This window comes from Scyliorhinus canicula, chromosome 6 (genome assembly GCF_902713615.1).
Source record: "Scyliorhinus canicula chromosome 6, sScyCan1.1, whole genome shotgun sequence".
In the NCBI taxonomy this organism is placed as follows: Eukaryota; Metazoa; Chordata; class Chondrichthyes; order Carcharhiniformes; family Scyliorhinidae; genus Scyliorhinus; species Scyliorhinus canicula.
This window is the reverse complement of record NC_052151.1, coordinates 224,709,172-224,727,140: the sequence shown is the minus strand read 5'-3', so window position 1 is coordinate 224,727,140 and position 17,969 is coordinate 224,709,172. Positions and strand designations below refer to the sequence as shown.

Below are 17,969 nucleotides of genomic sequence, written 5' to 3'. Positions count from 1 at the left end.
GAGAGAGGAGAGACATCGCCTGAGAGAGTGAGGGGGAGAGACATCACCTGAGAGAGGAGAGAGAGACATCACCTGAAAGAGAGAGAGAAATCGCCTGAGAGAGAGAGACATCGCCTGAGAGTGAGAGGAGACATCACCTGAGAGGGCGAGGCGAGACATCACCTGAGAGAGAGGAGAGGCATCACCTGAGAGAAAGGAGAGGCATCACCTGAGAGAGAGAGACATCGCCTGAGAGTGAGAGGAGACATTACCTGAGAGAGAGGAGACATTACCTGAGAGAGGAGAGACATCACCTGAGAGTGAGAGGAGACATTACCTGAGAGAGAGAGAGAGACATTGCCTGAGAGTAGGAGGAGACATTACCTGAGAGGGAGAGGAGACATTACCTGAGAGAGAGAGAGAGACATTGCCTGAGAGGGGAGAGACATCACCTGAGAGGGAGGAGAGACATCACCTGAGAGGGAGGAGAGACATCACCTGAGAGGGAGGAGAGACATCACCTGAGAGGGAGGAGAGACATCACCTGAGAGGGAGGAGAGACATCACCTGAGAGGGAGGAGAGATCACCTGAGAGGGAGGAGAGACATCACGAGAGGGAGGAGAGACATCACGAGAAGGAGGAGAGACATCACCTGAGAGGGAGGAGAGACATCACCTGAGAGGGAGGAGAGACATCGCCTGAGAGGGAGGAGAGACATCACCTGAGAGAGAGAGAGGAGACATTACCTGAGACAGAGAGAGACCGCCTGAGAGAGAGAGGAGACATTACCTGAGACAGAGAGAGAGACCACCTGAGAGAGAGGGAATACATTACCTGGGAGAGTGAGGGGGAGAGACATCACCCGAGAGAGGGGAGAGACATCGTCTGAGAGGAGAGAGAGACATCACCTGAGAGAGAGAGAGAGACGGAAGAGAGAGGGGAGAGACAACACCTGAGAGAGACATCTCTTGAGAGAGGAGGAGACATCTCGCCTGAGAGAGGAGATCTCGCCTGGGAGAAGAGACGCATCACCTGAGAGAGGAGATCTCGCCTGGGAGAAGAGACGCATCTCAGAGAGTTAACGCTTGGGAGAGAGGATCACCTGCGAGAGAGAGGAGAGACATCACCTGAGAGAGGGAGGAGAGACATCACCTGAGAGAGCGAGGAGGAGAGATCTCACCTGAGAGAGAGGGAGAGACATCACCTGAGAGCGAGAGGAGGGGAGAGATCTCGCCTGAGAGAGAAACATCAATTCCTGAGATAGTGCTGTGAATGCTGGGCTGAGTCAGAGGTGCCAATACCTGAGAGAGAGATAGAGCAGGCAACATAGGAGGAGAGGCAGTGCTGCTAACATCTGAGACACAGGTGACAACCACACCTGAGAGAGGAGAAAACATCTTCAGAAAAGTACACTCAAAAGAAACATACTTCTGAGAGGATATTGAACTGAGAGGGACTTGTATCTCGGAGAGAGAAAACATTCCAGAGAATATCTTACAGCTAAGAAAGCACCTAGGAGAGATAGAGGAACAAATCCTATGAAAGAGGTGAAAATATCTTCATCAGTAAACAGACAAGTAAATACATATAAATTCTGGAATTGAAGTCGAGGGCAAACTCCTGAGAGAGGTTGAGCCACCTGGGGAAGAAGATATATATAACTTGAGACTGGAGGAAAGAGCTGAGAGAGAACTGTAATAAGTGAGAGTTACAAGTGAAGCACACAGCTTCCTCAGAGAAAGAGGATAGAGCACCTGAAGGAGAGGCAGACACTGGAGATCACCAAGGAAACAGGAAAGGGGAGCAATAACCAAGGGCTGGAATTACATGAGAGCAAGGTAGAGAGCACACAATAGCAGGCAGTGTAGGGATAAGTCCAGAACCAATACTACACCTGAGAGAGTGAACAGAAACATATAGAGGGGCAAACAACGACCAAGACCGAAGTGGGATACATTACTCAAGAGAGGATTGTACGCACAGTTAGAGAAGCATCTTGCACCTGACAGGAGAGCACGCTTGTACAAGAGGAGCACACTGCACCGTGGGAAGAGTGGAATATTTGGGAGTGGAGAGAATAGCTCCAAAAGAAAAGGAGTAATGTAATGTAACAACACCTGAGAGCTCCAGGTTACAGCAAATGAGAGAGAGAGAGGGGTGGGAAACAGAGAGAAAAGAACAAATGACAGAAATTTGAGGGGAAAGCCAAGACAAAAAGAAAAGTGCACCAGGAAAAGCCGTATATAATATCTGAGGGACAGCTAGCCACCCAACAGAGTCATATACACCTGAGAGAGTGAAATATACCTGAGGGAGACCTATACAATACCAAGATTTATATACACCTGAGTGATAAATAACACTTCCGAGTGATATACAAAACCGATAAGAGCGATCGCCAACTCATGGGACAGTGATACACATCTGAAAAAGTGATATATAACATTCGAAGGAGAGGGATACAATATCTGGGAGAGAATCATACACCTGAAAAAAGAAAAGCAAATACCAGAGTCGGTGAATATATCTGAAGGAGGATGCTGAACCAGAAGGAGGATACCACTGATAGGGAGGATTCAAGCTCTGAGTGAGTGGTAATTGCATGTGCCAATCATTTTTTAAAATATTGGTGTCATTCAATGTGCACTAGTATCTATTATTAGTATGCAAGATGCTTTGGAGTGTTTTCGGAGTTACAATGTGCATATATCATGTTAAATTTGCACCTCATGGGCATATATGATCCGTACTGTTCCATGTTGAACACTACTTGGAGGAAGAACTGAGGGTGGGAAGGGTGCAGTATATACTCTGGCTGGGGGACTCGATGTCCATCATGAAGAGTGGCTCAGTAGCACCACTCCTGATCAAACTGGCCGAGTCCTATAGGACAGAGCCGCTAGACTGGGTCTATGACATGCGAGGGGAATAACAAGTAGGAAAAACATACTTGACCTCATCCCTACTTCCCGCAGATGCATCTGTCTATGATAGTATTGGTAGGAGTCCTTGTGGAGATAAAGTCCCGTCTTCACATTGAGGATACCGTCTATTGTATGTGGAAAATAGATTAGATTGCAAACAGATCTAGCAACTTAAGAATGGGCAACCATGAGGTGCTGTGGGCCATCAGCAGCAGCAGAATTGTATTCAACCACAGTCTGCAACCTCATGGCTCAGCATATCCCCCACCATTACCACTAACCCAGGTTCAATGAAGAGTGCAGTAGGGCATGCTCGAAGCACTAGACATACCTAAAACTGAGGTGTCAACCTGGTGAAGCTACAACATAGGACTACTTGCATGCCAAACAGCAGAAGCAGAAAGTGATAGAGCTAAGCAATCTCATAAACAATAATTCAGATATAAGCATTGAATGGTGGTGAACAATTTAACAACTCAATGGAGGAGAAGGCTCCACAAATCTTTTACACTGATATGCTGGGCCTCCCCATCATTGAGGATAGGGAAATTTGTGGAGCCTACTCCCCCGCCCTATTCCCGTACAACACCCATCACCTAACCTGCACATCTTTAGACACCAAGGAGCAATTTTAGCATTGCCAATCCACCTAACCTGCACATCTTTGTGCGAGGAAACCGGAGCACCCAGAGGAAACCCACGCAGAAACGTGGAGAACGTGCAAACTCCTGGCACAGTGAGACCGCAGTGCGAACCACTGTGCCACCGTGCTGCCCCTTATGTCTGGTTGACTGAGTTTCTGGTCAATGGCATCCCCCAGGATGTTGATAATGGGGGATCGAGTGATGGTAATGCCCTGGATTGTCGAGGTGTAATGGTTAGATTCTCTCTTGTAGGAGATACTCATTGACTGGCACTTGTGTGGTGCGAATGTAACTTGCCATTTGTCAACCCAAGCCTGGATATTGTCCCAGTCTTGCTGCATTTGGACATAGACTGCTTCATTATCTGAGGAGTTGTGAATGGTGCTGAAGATTGTTCAATCATCAGCAAACATCCCCACTTCTGACCTCACAATGGAAAAAAGGTCTTTGATGGCTGGGCCTAGGACACTCCCTGGAGCTGTGATGACTGACCTCCAATACCCATAACCATCTTTCTTGTTTGTGCTAGGTATGACTTCAACCAGTGGAGAGTTTCCCCTGATTCCCATTGACCCCAGTTTCGCTCGGACCCCTTGATGCCATACTCAGCCATATTTGGCCTTGAAATGAGGGCAGTCACTCACCTCACTTCAGGAGTTCTGCTCTTTTGTCCATGTTTGAACCAAGTCTGTAATGAGATCAGGAGCCGAGTGGCCCTGGCAAAACCCAAACTCAACATCAGTGAGCAGATTATTGCTAAGTGCCGCTTGATAACACTGTTGATGATCCCTTCCATCACTTCACTGATAATAGATAGGAAACTGATGAGGCGGTAATTTGCCAGATTGGATTTATCCTGCTTTTTGTGTACAGGACATAACTGGGCAATTTTACACATTGCCGGGTAGATACATAGAAGATAGGAGCAGGAGGAGGCCTTTTGGCCCTTCGAGCCTGCTCCGCCATTCATCACGATCATGGCTGATCATCCAACTCAATAGCCTAATCCTGCTTTCTCCCCATAGCCTTTGATTCCATTCTCCCCAAGTGCTATATCCAGGCTCCTCTTCAATATATTCAATGTTTTAGCATCAACTACTTCCTGTGGCAATGAATTCCACAGGCTCACCACTCTTTGGGTGAAGAAATGTCTCCTTATCTCTGTCCGAAATGGTTTACCCTGAATCCTCAGACTGTGACCCCTGGTCTGGACACACCCATCATTGGTAACATCTTCCCTGCATCCCATTATAAAATTCCCTGAATTTTATAAGTCTCTCTGAGAACCCCCTCATTCTTCTGAACTCCAGCGAGAACAATCCCAACCTCGTCAATCTCTCCTCATATGGCAGTCCTGCCATCCCTGGAATCAGTCTGGTAAACCTTCGCTGCACTCCCTGTTGATGTTGTTACTGTACTGGAACAGCTTAGCTAGCAGTGCTGGATCACAAGGGTAGCACAGTGGTTAGCACTGCTGCCTCATAGTCTACAGAGTCTGCACGTTCTCCCTGTGTCTGCATGGGTTTCCTCCAGGTGCTCTGGTTTCTTCCCGCAGTCTAAAGTTGTGCGGGTTAGGTGGATTGGCCATGATCAATTGCCCCTTGGTGCCCAAAGATGTGCAGGTTGGATGGGGCTGCAGGAATGGGTTGGGGAGTGGGCTTGGGTGGGGTGCTCTTTCGGAGAGTTGCTGCAGACTCAATGGGCCAAATGGCCGCCTTCTGCATTGTTGGAATTCTATAATTCCATGATAAATAACGTAACTACTAAAATAGATCAGAGGCTGGGAATCCTGCAGTGAGTAACTCACCTCCTGACTCCCCAAAGCCTGTCCACCAGCTAAGAGACACAAGTCAGGAGTGTGATGGATTTTACTCACCACAAGCCTGGATGAGTGCAGCTTCAACAACACTCCAAGAAGTTCGATACCATCCAGAGCAAAGCAGCCCCGCTTGATTGCTCCCCTTCCACGAACATTTGCTCCTTCAGCCACCGACGCACCGTGTCAGTCGTGTGTGCCATCCACAAGATGCACTGCAGGAACTCACCAAGTTTCCTTCGTCAGCACCTTCCAAACCGTAGAATTCCTGCAGTGCAGGTGGAGACCCATTGAGTCTGTACCGACCCTCTGAAAGAGCATCCTATCTAAGCCCAATCCTCTGCCCTATCCCCGTAACATCACCTTTGGACACCAAGGGGAAATTATTGTGGCCAATCCACCTAACCTGCACATGTTTGGACTGTGGGAGGAAACCGGATCACCCGGAGGAAACCCACGCAGACACGGAGAGAAAGTGCAAACTCCCCACAGACAGTCACCTACGGCTGGAATCGAACCTGGCGCTGGCGAACCACTGTGCCACCATGCCATCCTAAACCCACAACCTCTATCATCTAGAAGGACAGGAGCAGCAGATACATCGGAACCCCACCACCTGGAGGGTCCCCTCCAAGGCACTCACCATCCTTTTTTAAAAATAAATTTAGAGTACCCAAATCACTTTTCCAATTAAGGGGCAATTTAGTATGGCCAATCCACCTAGCTTGCACATCTTTGGGTTGTGGGGGTGAAACCCACGCAAACACGGGGAGAATGTGTAAACTCCACACAGACAGTGACCCAGAGCCGGGATTGAACCTGGGACCTCGGCGCCGTGAGGCAACAGGGCTAACCCACTGCGCCACCGTGCTGCCCTGGCACTCACCATCCTGATGTGTATCGCCGTTCCTTCACTGTTGCAAGGCCAAAATCCTGGAGCTCCTTCCCTGACAGCAAGGTGGGTGTACCCACACCATATGGACTGCAGCGGTTCAAGAAGACAACTCAACACCACCTTCTCAAGGTCAGTTAGGGATGGGCAATGAATGCTGGCTTAGCCAGTGACACCCATATCCCTTCAATGATTAAAACATTTCAATCTGCATTTCGTGCAGCCTCCTTAAAGCACTCTTTATGAAGATTAATTTAATTCAAGCACTGTTGAAGAAAAACTGTTTTTGAAACCTATTGATCTTTATTAATGATGTTTCCAGCTTGGATGATCCGACTGTAGGCAACTGGAGCAGTGATGTCCCACCACAAGCCATTGAGAGTACTGAGGCAATGCAAGTGCCTAATGATGTGACCGTGCGGCCAAATTCACCCAAGCGGCCTCACCTATCATTCAATGTAAGTACATGAAACCTTCCAGAAAAGCATGCCCTGTATTCTGCGGTCGCTTTGCACCACTGGGCATTTGGCCGCTGTTCCTTCATTCTATTTGTGTTTCACTGCCTCTCTTCCGTCCCATTGTCTATATGTTAGGGGTGACCACTTTGGGAAGCACGGTGGAGCAGTGGTTAGCACTGCTGACTCACGGCGCCGCGGACCCGGCTTCAATCCCGGCCCCGTGTCACTATCAGTGTGGAGTTTGCACATTCTCCGTGTCTGCATGGGTCTCGCCCTCCCAACCCAAAGATATGCAGGTTAGGTGAATTGGCCAGGCTAAATTGCCCCTTAATTGGAAAAAAATCAAAAAAGGAATGACCACATGCTGCCCTCCATTTTAAAATTCTCATCCTTTAATCACAGCCTCACACCCATCCTTATCTCTGTAACTTCCTCCATCCCCCTGCAACTCTCCAAAATCTCTACCGTCCTCTAATTCTATGGCCATGCATATTCTTGATTTCCGCTATTGGCAGTCATGCCTTCTACCGCCTTGACCAGGAGGACTGGAATTTTACCTCTCTGCCCCTCTCGATCTTTCTCTGCCTTTCTCCATCCTTTAAGAAGCCCCTCTTTGACGAAGCTTTTTCTTTTCACGTGGCTTGGTGTCAAATTTTGTTTGATAAATGTCCCCGGGAAGCACCTATGTTAAAGATGCCAGGAAAATGCAGCTTGTTGTTACCTTTCAGTGGAATGGATTAGCAGGACTATCCTAAAGGTCAATACCCCAGGCCACTCCCCCACGACTGGAGAATTAGCCTAGACTATCGTTTCCGGTCATGGGATGGACATGAAACTCTTAGCCTTCCAACTCTGACAAGTCCATCAAATCAGCCAAGCTGACAATTAGCAATCACGGGTAACATTTCCCATTGGTTTTGAAAGGCGTCGCAGTTCTCTCCTGTGCAGGGCCATTTCAGACAATAGTTTGCATTGATATATAACCTTTAACAAAGTGAAACATCGCAAGGCATTTCACAAGAGGCAGAATCAAACAAAATTTAATATCTAGCCAAGAGATACTAGAACAGAAAATTAAAAGTTTGGTCAAGGAGAGAGGTTTTAAAGAGCATCTTAAAAAGAGAGAGAGGGGCAGAGGTTTATGGAGTTTAGGCTTCAGGCAGTTAAGGCACAGCTGCCAATAGTGGACAAATAACATTGGGGGATATTCAAGAAGGTAGAATTAGAGGTGCACAGAGATCTCAGAGGATTATAGGAGATTACAGGGATAGGGAGGGTTATGGGGACTGGAGGTTACAGAGATGGGGAGGCTTCTAGGGACCTTCGGAGTTATAGATATGGAGAATTATAGGGGCTGGAGGAGATTAGATATATAAGAAAAGTTTTAAAGGCTTGAATAGGTTACAGAGATTGGGAGGGTTGCAATGACTGGAGGTTACAGAGTTAGGGAGGATTATAGGGGCTTGAGGAGATTACATAGCGTTGTAGGGCTGGAGGAGGTTACAGAGATAGGGAGGGTTGTAGGGGCTGGAGGTTACAGAGATAGGGAGGGCTGTAGGGACTGGAGGAGGCTACAGAGATAGGGAGGGTTGTAGGGGCTGGAGGAGGTTACAGAGATAGAGAGGGTTGTAGGGGCTCGAGGTTACAGAGATAGGGAGGGCTGTAGGGGCTGGAGGAGGTTACAGAGATAGTGAGGGTTCTAGGGACTGGAGGAGGTTACAGAGAATGGGAGGGTTGTAGGGACTGGAGGATGTTACAGAGATAGGGAGGGTTGTAGGGGGCTGGATGAGGTTACAGAGATAGGGAGGGTTGTCGGGACTGGAGGAGGTTACAGAGATAGGGAAGGTTGTAGGGACTGGAGGAGGTTACAGAGATAGGGAGGGTTGTAGAGGCTGGAAGAGGTTACAGAGATAGGGAGGGTTGTAGAGGCTGGAGGAGGTTACAGAGATAGGGAGGGCTGTAGGGGCTGGAAGAGGTTACAGAGATAGGGAGGGTTGTCAGGGCTGGAGGAGGTTACAGAGATAGGGAGGGCTGTAGGGACTGGAGGAGGCTACAGAGATAGGGAGGGTTGTAGGGGCTGGAGGAGGTTACAGAGATAGGGAGGGTTGTAGGGGCTCGAGGTTACAGAGATAGGGAGGGCTGTAGGGGCTGGAGGAGGTTACAGAGATAGTGAGGGTTCTAGGGACTGGAGGAGGTTGCAGAGAATGGGAGGGTTGTAGGGACTGGAGGAGGTTACAGAGAATGGGAGGGTTGTAGGGACTGGAGGAGGTTACAGAGATAGGGAGGATTGTTTGTGCTGGAGGAGGTTACATAGGGAGTGGTGTAGGGGCTGGAGGAGGTCACAGAGATAGGGAGGGTTGTAAGGGCTGGAGGAGGTTACAGAGATAGGGAGGGGTGTAGGGGCTGGAGGAGGTTACAGAGATAGGGAGGGGTGTAGGGGCTGGAGGAGGTTACAGAGATAGGGAGGGGTGTAGGGGCTGGAGGAGGTCACAGAGATAGGGAGGGTTGTAAGGGCTGGAGGAGGTTACAGAGATAGGGAGGGGTGTAGGGGCTGGAGGAGGTTACAGAGATTGGGAGGGTTGTAGGGGGCTGGAGGAGGTTACAGAGATAGGGAGGGTTGTAGGGGCTGGAGGAGGTTACAGAGATAGGGAGGGTTGTAGGGACTGGAGGAGGTTACAGAGAGAGGGAGGGTTGTAGGGGCTGGAGGAGGTTACAGAGATAGGGAGGGTTGTAGGGGCTGGAGGAGGTTACAGAGATAGGGAGGGTTGTAGGGGCTGGAGGAGGTTACAGAGATGGGGAGGCTTCTAGGGACCTTCGGAGTTATAGATATGGAGAATTATAGGGGCTGGAGGAGATTAGATATATAAGAAAAGTTTTAAAGGCTTGAATAGGTTACAGAGATTGGGAGGGTTGCAATGACTGGAGGTTACAGAGTTAGGGAGGATTATAGGGGCTTGAGGAGATTACATAGCGTTGTAGGGCTGGAGGAGGTTACAGAGATAGGGAGGGTTGTAGGGGCTGGAGGTTACAGAGATAGGGAGGGCTGTAGGGACTGGAGGAGGCTACAGAGATAGGGAGGGTTGTAGGGGCTGGAGGAGGTTACAGAGATAGAGAGGGTTGTAGGGGCTCGAGGTTACAGAGATAGGGAGGGCTGTAGGGGCTGGAGGAGGTTACAGAGATAGTGAGGGTTCTAGGGACTGGAGGAGGTTACAGAGAATGGGAGGGTTGTAGGGACTGGAGGATGTTACAGAGATAGGGAGGGTTGTAGGGGGCTGGATGAGGTTACAGAGATAGGGAGGATTGTCGGGACTGGAGGAGGTTACAGAGATAGGGAAGGTTGTAGGGACTGGAGGAGGTTACAGAGATAGGGAGGGTTGTAGAGGCTGGAAGAGGTTACAGAGATAGGGAGGGTTGTAGAGGCTGGAGGAGGTTACAGAGATAGGGAGGGTTGTAGAGGCTGGAGGAGGTTACAGAGATAGGGAGGGCTGTAGGGGCTGGAAGAGGTTACAGAGATTGGGAGGGTTGTCAGGGCTGGAGGAGGTTACAGAGATAGGGAGGGCTGTAGGGACTGGAGGAGGCTACAGAGATAGGGAGGGTTGTAGGGGCTGGAGGAGGTTACAGAGATAGGGAGGGTTGTAGGGGCTCGACGTTACAGAGATAGGGAGGGTTCTAGGGACTGGAGGAGGTTGCAGAGAATGGGAGGGTTGTAGGGACTGGAGGAGGTTACAGAGAATGGGAGGGTTGTAGGGACTGGAGGAGGTTACAGAGATAGGGAGGATTGTTTGTGCTGGAGGAGGTTACATAGGGAGTGGTGTAGGGGCTGGAGGATGTCACAGAGATAGGGAGGGTTGTAAGGGCTGGAGGAGGTTACAGAGATAGGGAGGGGTGTAGGGGCTGGAGGAGGTTACAGAGATAGGGAGGGGTGTAGGGGCTGGAGGAGGTTACAGAGATAGGGAGGGGTGTAGGGGCTGGAGGAGGTCACAGAGATAGGGAGGGTTGTAGGGGGCTGGAGGAGGTTACAGAGATAGGGAGGGTTGTGGGGACTGGAGGAGGTTACAGAGATAGGGAGGGTTGTAGGGGCTGGAGGAGGTTACAGAGATAGGGAGGGTTGTAGGGACTGGAGGAGGTTACAGAGAGAGGGAGGGTTGTAGGGGCTGGAGGAGGTTACAGAGATAGGGAGGGTTGTAGGGGCTGGAGGAGGTTACAGAGATAGGGAGGGTTGTCGGGGCTGGAGGAGGTTACAGAGATAGGGAGGGTAGTAGGGGCTGGAGGAGGTTACAGAGATAGGGAGGGTTGTAGGGGCTGGAGGAGGTTACAGAGATAGGGAGGGGTGTAGGGGCTGGAGGAGGTTACAGAGATAGGGAGGGGTGTAGGGACTGGAGGAAGTGGGAAATTGAGGTGAAGCCATGAATTTTGAACACGAGCTTCGAGCAATTTGTAAATGGAGTTGTTGTTGGACTGGGAAGCAGTGTATGTTAGTGAATTCAGTCGGGGTGTCCTGGCTGACAGAGAAAGGTACTTGGTGTGAGTTATAATACAGGGTTCGCAGACTTTTCAATGTTATGTAACCTGCTCCTATACTATTGGGTAGAGACAATCACTTAACCCATGGTTCTTGGGAAATATGAGCTCCCCCGATAAGGGAGGGGGGCAATTGTGAACCTTTTCTGTTATATAAATAGAGCTGGTCAGTTTGGTACCGGCTTGATAGACCAGTAGTGAACTACTGCCGCTGTGTAACATTTAGTTGACTCACAAACTCATGTTGGACTCTTCGTGGCTCCCACAAAAGAAGATGTTTGGAGTTTTCTCTCATTTACACTGTCTAATGAAAGATGTCACAATGTTAATTTCATCTTCTAGCCAGTTGTTCAGGAAAAGCCAGCTCAGGCCTTGGAGGTGCACGTATCAGCACCAGAGCCAGTGGCAGTGGCAACTCCTCATTTCAACAGGCCTGCACCAGCCATACCCCAGCATAGTCCTCAGCAGCTGAAGGTAAATGCATTTGAACTGTCAGTCTTGTATCCTGCTCTTTATCCATTCTACCTCTTTGGATGATAATCTTAATTAAACACAGGAGCTTGACTCCTCATTTTTAACACCTGTGATGTTGATATTTCTGGGAAGTTTGGCTTTTAATGTTTGTCCTGAATTGCCTTTGAGAAGGTAAGTTGTCTTCTGCTGCAGGCCATGTGGTGTTGAGATGCCCACACTTGGGGAAGGAGTTCCAGGATTTTGTCCCAGTGGTGGTGATAGAACATCGACTATATTTCGAAGTCAGGGTGGTGAGTGATTGGAAGAGAACTTCCAGTTGGTGGTATTTCCAGATATCTGCTGCTCTTGGCTTTCTAACGGTCATGGGTTTGGAAGGTGCTGCCTCAGGAGCCTTGGTGAGTTCCTGCAGTGCGACACGGTTGCCACTTTGCGTCGGTGGGGTAGGGAGTGAATGTTTGTGGAAGGGGAGCAATCAAGCGGGGCTGCTTTGTCCTGGATGGTGTCCAGCTTTGAGTATTGATGGAGCTGCGCTCATCCAGGCAAGTGGAGAGTATTCCATCACATTCCTGACTTGTGCCTTGTAGATGGTGGACAGGCTTTGGGGGGGGGGGGGGGGGGGGGGGGGTCAGGAGGTGAGTTACTCTCCGCAGGATTCCCAGCCTCTGACCTGTTCTTGTAGCCACAGTATTAATGTGGCTGGTCCAATTTGGTTTCTAATCAATGGTGTAGGGTGTTGTAGGTCTGAAGAAGTCCTTGTACTCATACACAGGTTAACGGAAAGTTTTTATTGACAAAGATACAGGGTGCAAGTTGGAGGCTGTCTCCGTGCCTACTGGTGCACACAACTCTGTCCAACGCTGGACTGACCCTGGGTGCGGATCATGTACTCTTTTACATTTGGGCAGTACTGTACTCAGTCCCACATCAACTCTGTATGTTCTCGACCAGGGTTTCCCAAAATTTTCCACCAATGGAACCCCTAGTGACCTCCCAAGAGTATTGGGGAACCCTCAAGTGTTCTCATAATGTCCGCGACCCTTTCTCACTGTGAAATGGGTGTGAACACATATCAAATATAAACAAATCTTTTCCAGCTGTATCTATCCGTATATTAAGAATTAGGAAGAGGCACTGAGTGACAAATACATTCACCAGCTAATAACCCGCTCACATTAATCCCTGGTCACGCCACAACAAATCCCTCCTCACCCCCTCATGCCCTTTAACATTAAACCCTGGAAGGAGTAACCACTTTAGGATTGGGTAATCTGCTAATAATTTTAAAATGACTTATTAAAAAAATACTTTCAGTCTTACTTTTAGCCATTTTTAAGAAGAGGAATGCTGGAAAGCAGTTTCTTATATCGGACCCACTCACCCAGCACTCTTACACAGACATTCAAGTCTCTCTCTCACATTCTCACACTTTTCATACTCACCCCTCTCTCACGCACACCCTTCTCTCACACACACTCCCTTCTCTCTCTCACACACTCTTCTCTCTCACACACCCTTCTCTCTCTTACACACACACACTTCTCTCTCACACACCCTTCTCTCTCTCACACACACACACTTCTCTCTCTCACACCCTTCTCTCTCTCACACACCCTTCTCTCTCTCTCTCATACACACACTCCCTTCTCTCTCTCACACACCCTTCTCTCTCACACACCCTTCTCTCTCTCACACACACTCACTCCTCTCTCTCACACCCTTCTCTCTCTCACACACCCCTTCTCTCTCTCACCACACACTCACTCCCTTCTCTCTCACACACACTCACTCCCTTCTCCTCACACACTCACTCCCTTCTCTCACATACACTCACTCCCTTCTCTCTCACACACACACTCCCTTCTCTCACACACACTCACTCCCTTCTCTCTCTCACACACTCACTCCCTTCTCACTCTCACACACTCACTCCCTTCTCTCACACACACTCACTCCCCTCTCTCTCACACACACTCACTCCCTTCTCTAACACACACACTCACTCCCTTCTCTCTCTCACACACACTCACTCCTTCTCTCACACACACTCACTCCCCTCTCTCACACACACTCACTCCCTTCTCTAACACACACTCACTCCCTTCTCTCTCTCTCACACACTCACTCCCTTCTCTCTCACACACACTCACTCCCTTCTCTCTCTCTCACACACTCACTCCCTTCTCTCTCTCTCACACACTCACTCCTCTCTCTCTCACACACTCACTCCCTTCGCTCACACACACACTCACTCCCCTCTCTCACACACCCTTCTCTCTCTCTCACACACACACTCCCTTCTCTGTCACACACACCCACTCCCTTCTCTCACACACACTCACTCCCTTCTCTCACACACACTCACTCCCCTCTCTCTCACACACACACTCACTCCCTTCTCTCTCACACACACTCACTCCCTCCTTAACACACACACTCACTCCTTCTCTCTCACACACACTCACTCCCTTCTCTCTCTCACACACACTCACTCCTCTCTCTCACACCCTTCTCTCTCTCACACACCCTTCTCTCTCTCACACACACTCACTCCCTTCTCTCTCTCACACACACTCACTCCCTTCTCCTCACACACACTCACTCCCTTCTCTCACATACACTCACTCCCTTCTCTCTCACACACACACTCCCTTCTCTCACACACACTCACTCCCTTCTCTCTCTCACACACTCACTCCCTTCTCACTCTCACACACTCACTCCCTTCTCTCACACACACTCACTCCCCTCTCTCTCACACACACTCACTCCCTTCTCTAACACACACACTCACTCCCTTCTCTCTCTCACACACACTCACTCCCTTCTCTCACACACACTCACTCCCCTCTCTCACACACACTCCCTCCCTTCTCTAACACACACTCACTCCCTTCTCTCTCTCTCACACACTCACTCCCTTCTCTCTCACACACACTCACTCCCTTCTCTCTCTCTCACACACTCACTCCCTTCTCTCTCTCTCACACACTCACTCCTCTCTCTCTCTCACACACTCACTCCCTTCGCTCACACACACACTCATCCCCTCTCTCACACACCCTTCTCTCTCTCTCACACACACACTCCCTTCTCTATCACACACACCCACTCCCTTCTCTCACACACACTCACTCCCTTCTCTCACACACACTCACTCCCCTCTCTCTCACACACACACTCACTCCCTTCTCTCTCACACACACTCACTCCCTCCTCTAACACACACACTCACTCCCTTCTCTCTCACACACACTCACTCCCTTCTCTCTCTCACACACACACTCCCTTCTCTCTCACACACCCTTCTCTCTCTCACGCACACTCACTCCCTTCTCTAACACACACACTCACTCCCTTCTCTCTCTCACACACACTCACTCCCCTCTCTCTCACACACACTCACTCCCTTCTCTAACACACACACTCACTCCCTTCTCTCTCTCTCTCACACACTCACTCCCCTCTCTCTCTCACACACTCACTCCCTTCGCTCACACACACACTCACTCCCTTCTCTCTCTCTCACACACTCACTCCCTTCTCTGTCACACACACACTGACTCCCTTCTCTGTCACACACACTCACTCCCCTCTCTCTCACACACACTCACTCCCCTCTCTCTCACACACACCCTTCTCTCTCTCACACACACTCACTCCCCTCTCTCTCTCACACACTCACTCCCTTCTCTCTCACACACACCCTTCTCTCTCTCACTCACACACTCACTCCCCTCTCTCTCGCACACACTCACTCCCTTCTCTCTCACATACTCACTCCCTTCTCTCACACATACACTCACCCCTCTCTCTTGCACACACTCACTCTCCTCTCCCCCACTCTCTCACACACACACTAACCCACCTCTCTCTCACACACACTCACCCACCTCACACACACACTCTCACCCACCTCACATACACACTCACTCACCACACACACACTCTCACCCACCACACACACACACACACTCTCACCCACCCCACACACACTCTCACACACACACACACACACTCTCACCCACCACACACAAACACACAATCTCATGCAACACACACACTCTCACCCACCACACACACACACTCTCACCCACCACACACACTCTCACCCACCACACACACACACTCTCACCCACCACACACACTCTCACCCACCACACACATACTCTCACCCACCACACACACACTCTCACCCACCACACACAATCTCATGCACCACACACACTCTCACCCACCCCTCTCACACACACACCCATCCACCTCTCACACACACACTCTCACCCACCTCACACACACACTCTCACGCAGAACACACACATGCACCCACCTCTCACACACACACTCTCACCCACCTCTTACACACAACACACACTCTCACCCACCACACACACACACACACTCTCACCCACCACACACACTCTCACCCACACACACACATACTCTCACCCACCACACACAAACACACAATCTCATGCACCACACACACTCTCACCCACCCCTCTCACACACACTCCCATCCACCTCTCACACACACACTCTCACCCACCTCACACACACACTCTCACGCAGAACACACACACGCACCCACCTCTCACACACACTCTCACCCACCTCTCAGACACACACACTCACCCACCTCTTACACACCACACACACTCTCACCCACCCTACACACACACTCTCACGCAGAACACACACACTCACCCACCTCTCACACACACACTCACCCACCACACACACACACACACTCACCCACCTCAGGCACACACACTAACCACCTCTCACACACACTCTCACCACCGCTCTCACACACTCTCACCACCCCTCACACACACTTACTCCACACCTCACACACACTTTCACCTCCCCCACACTCATCCATCCCCTCCCCCACACTCACCTCCACCTCACACACACACACTCTCACCCCCCCCCCCCCCACGCACACACTCTCACTGCCCCTCACACACTCACCCTCCCCTGACACACTCACTCCCCCCAACCACCACCCTCATGTACAGTCTCACCTCCCCCTTCTCATACAGGCATCGCTGGTTCCTTTCTCAGGATCAATCATTGCTATTGGCTGTGGGCCTTTCTGCCCAGCAACAGTGAGATGGCAGAAAGCAAATGGGCCATCCAGAGAAAAATCTTACCAATAGCCAATAGCGATGTTGATCCTGAGAATGCAATTAGAAGAGCAGAAAGGGGGCATGAAAAGAACTGCAAATAAGATTAAGGAGAATCCTAAAAATCTACAAATACATTAAGGGAAGAGGTTAACCAGGAAAGAGTCGGGTCCATTCGAGACCAAGGTAGTAATGTGTGTGTGAAGCCGCAGCTCATTGCTAGGATATTAAATGAATACTTCTCATCGGTCTTCACTCAGGAGGATGAGGATGGAGGTACAGAATTCAGGAAATGGGAGGACCTTGAGCATTTTGACACAGGACGTGAGGAGACATCAGAAGCTTTTTTTTTAAAAAATGATTTTATTAAAGGTTTTTCATGTTATACAGTGCAGAGGTGAGCGTGAACAAGCACAGGAAAAATATATACATCGGTTGTTTTCCATTATTTACATTGATTGTCTTTCGTTATTAACATCGGTTACAATTTCTTGTTTTTCAGTACGCGGGTAGTTTTAGTTAATCATAGAATTTACAGTGCAGAAGGACGGCCATTCGGCCCATCGAGTCTGCACCGGCTCTTGGAAAGAGCACCCTACCCAAGTCCCACACCTCCACCCCATCCCCATAACCCAGTAGCCCCACCCAACACTAAGGGCAATTTTGGACACTAAGGGCAATTTATCATGGCCAATCCACCCTAACCTGCACATCTTTGGACTGCGGGAGGAAACCGGAGCACCCGGGGAGGATGTGCAGACTCCCCTGCTTCCCTCCCTGCCCCCTTCCTCCTGATCCTCCTCCTCCTCTGTTTGTCTGGCGTGCCCCCTCCCCTCTTCGGGTCTTTTAACCTGTTCCTGTTGGGGTGGCGTGATGCCATGTATCTTGTTACATGTTGAACATGGTTTGGCTCCATGCCTATTTGTCCTCCACCTCCAGGAAGAACCTGCTCATTCGGGTTCTGGTTAAGTGAGCTCTCTGTACCAGTTTGAGCTGCATTAGGCTGAGCCTTGCACATATGCAGGTGTTGAGCCTGTGCAATGATCCACTCCAGAGTCTCACCCTATTTCAAAGCCTAGGTTTTCCACTTTTCCTTTACCCCGTCCAGTGGTGTGTGTGCCATTCCCAGTA

General features: G+C 49.9%; 1 protein-coding gene across 1 annotated transcript in view; it reads left to right on the top strand.

Moving 5' to 3' along the window:
- Positions 1-901: 901 nt before the first annotated feature.
- LOC119967902 (membrane-spanning 4-domains subfamily A member 18-like) overlaps positions 902-17,969 on the top strand; it is a 49,032-nt gene continuing 31,964 nt past the window's right edge. Inside the window, exons 1-3 of the mRNA XM_038800999.1 lie at positions 902-2,567; positions 6,579-6,714; positions 11,578-11,709. The gene's annotated coding sequence lies outside the window, so the exon portion shown is untranslated. The remainder of the gene's footprint in view (positions 2,568-6,578; positions 6,715-11,577; positions 11,710-17,969) is intronic.